The sequence below is a fragment of the Octopus bimaculoides genome, chromosome 8 (assembly GCF_001194135.2).
Source record: "Octopus bimaculoides isolate UCB-OBI-ISO-001 chromosome 8, ASM119413v2, whole genome shotgun sequence".
Classification (NCBI taxonomy): Eukaryota; Metazoa; Mollusca; class Cephalopoda; order Octopoda; family Octopodidae; genus Octopus; species Octopus bimaculoides.
The window spans coordinates 28,465,718-28,468,499 of NC_068988.1; positions in this window are offsets into that span (position 1 = coordinate 28,465,718).

Below are 2,782 nucleotides of genomic sequence, written 5' to 3' on the forward strand. Positions count from 1 at the left end.
TGTGTGTGTGTGTGTGTGTATCATCATCATCGTTTAACGTCTGCTTTCCATGCTAGCATGGGTTGGACGATTTGACTGAGGACTGGTGAACCAGGTGGCTACACTAGGCTCCAATTTGGCAGAGTTTCCACAGCTGGATGCCCTTCCTAACGCCAACCACTCCAAGAGTGTAGTGGGTGCTTTTCCCATGATACTGACACTAAAAAGTTTTCTAAGTAACTTGTGAAATACAGGAAAAGAAGATGCTTCCTAGACTGCTTAGGGTTGCAGTAGACAGGGAGGTGGCTTTATGCCAGATACTGGGAGGCTAAAGTATGATAGAGGGACAAACATAGGTGCCTTGCAATAGAAGATGTGTATGGCTATCTAACATTAAATAGGAGTGGATGGGAGTAGCTGGAAAAAAAATAATGTTGGTGATGAGGTATCAGAGCATACTCTCAATGTACAAGGTGAGTCTAAGAGAATGTAGGCCAAGGATAGGGTGGTATGGGTGGATAAGTTCATAGGAGAGTGGTAGGTGGTTAGAGGTTGGAGAAGAGGTGAGTGTAGTGAGTGATGAAGAAGGGTGGAGGTGTAATTGATGAGGAGAAGTTAAAAGAAATAGCCCACAAAGGAGGGAGTGGTGAGTAGCAGAACAGGAAGAGTGGAGAGTAGGGGAGAGAGAAATGTACAGAGACAGAGATCTGAGGTACGTAGTGGTGATTATAAGGGAGTGGAGACAAAGGTGGCAGAAGGGGTACTGATGGCAGATATGAGAGAATGCTGAAAGCAATAGCAAATATAAAAGAGTGTTAAAGATGAAGCATGGCAGTCCTAAAATGTATCTCAGAAGAGAAGGAAAGATGACTAGAAGCACAGAAAAAGATGATTGGTGGAAAATATGTGGGAAACGATTATATGAGAATTAGGGAGAAATTTCAAAAAAATAGTTCCAGAGAGAGGCTGAGGTATTTTGAAGTATAAAAGGGAAGATATATGTATAGGCGCAGGAGTGGCTGTGTGGTAGATAGCTTGCTTACCGACCACATGGTCCTGGGTTCATTCCCACTGCGTGGCACCTTGGGCAAGTGTGTTCTACTATAGCCTCAGGCCAACCAAAGCCTTGTGAGTGGATTTGGTAGACGGAAACTGAAAGAAGCCCGTCGTATATATGTATATATATATCCATGCAAAACCAACCGTCCAACTGATTTCCTCTCATTCAAGCATGTTTTATTGATTTTATACTTGGCAGAAAACAAGTCAGGGTAATGGTTTGTGAACACTAAACCCTTCTCTGATGAAGAATGTATTCCTCAGCAAAAGTATGAAGAGTTCTGAATAAAGAAACAGTGTATTCGTATGAACCAAGATGTAATTGAGAAGAAGGCTGTCCAGAATGTTAGTTGTAAGTAGACTTGTCTTTGATGATAGTGAAAAGAGTTTGTTGAAAGTCGAGTGAGGGGAAGAGAGAAAGAAAGAGGATTCTTTCAATTAAAATTAAGAGTAACTAACTATTAAGGTTAACTTCATTATGGTTAGTAAAAACACGAAGGTGGGGAAAACAGAGAGCGGCTGGGGTGTAGGTGGTGAGATATAGTAAGAATCGGATTACGCAAACCATGTGCTTAGTTAATTAGTTAGTGCAGAGAGGTATTATCTGCAGTGTCTGGAGTAGGAGTACCCTTATCAAATGTCAGAAGAGCAAAAGAGATGCACCAGAGAATTGCAATTACAGAAGCCTCAGAGTAATGGACCAAGTCTTAAAAGTAGCTGAGAGAGTTTTTAACTTGAATAAAATGGAGTTTTGTTTGTGCAATGGTGTAGACTATATTTTTAATGAGGCAACTTCAAAAAAAAGTTCTTAACTATCAACAAACCATTTTATTTTGGATAAGGGATCTGATACTGTAGATTGTACCCTGTCCTCTGGTTGGGTCTTAAGACCTAGATGTAGACGAATGGTTTGTAATTGAAGTTATGCATGAAGGTACTCATCATCATCATCATTTAATGTCTGTTTTCCATGTTGGTATGGGTTGGACAGTTTGGCAAGAACCGGCAAGCCAAAGGGTTGCACCAGGCTCCAGTCGTCTGTTTTGGCAGTTTCTATGACTGGATGTCCTTCCTAATGCCAGCCACTTTACAGAATGTACTGGGTGCTTTTTATGTGGCACCAGCACCTGCAGGGTCACTAAGTTGCTAGCAAGACAAGGACATCTCAACTGAGAGAGAGAGAGAGGAATGGCTGTGTACCAGGCATCAACAGGACAAAACAGTGCAAATTATCCATTGCCGAACGCATGAGGATCCTTAAAGACTTGCTCGCACTAGGGGACATCCAGTGATTTTGAAGTTTCAGACAGTTATGTTATTATTGGACTGCAGTCCAATCATGGCTTAATTGACTGAAACTTTGAAGCCACTGTTAACAACATTCTCACATAAGAATAATAAATATATATGTATAAGTATATATATATATATATATATATATATGTATGTATGTATGTATGTATGTATATATATATATGTGTGTGTGTGTGTGTGTGTGTGTGTGTATGTATATGTATGTAATATACACACACATATATTCTTCTATTTGTTTCAGTCTTTTGACTGTGGCCATGCTGGAGCACCATCTTAAGGGGTTTTACTCGAACAAATCGCTCCCAGTACTTATTCTATCGGTCTCTTTTGCTGAACCACTAGATTACAGGGACATAAACGCACCAACATCAGCTGTCAAGTGATAGTGGAGGGACAAACACACACACAAATATATACATACATATATATA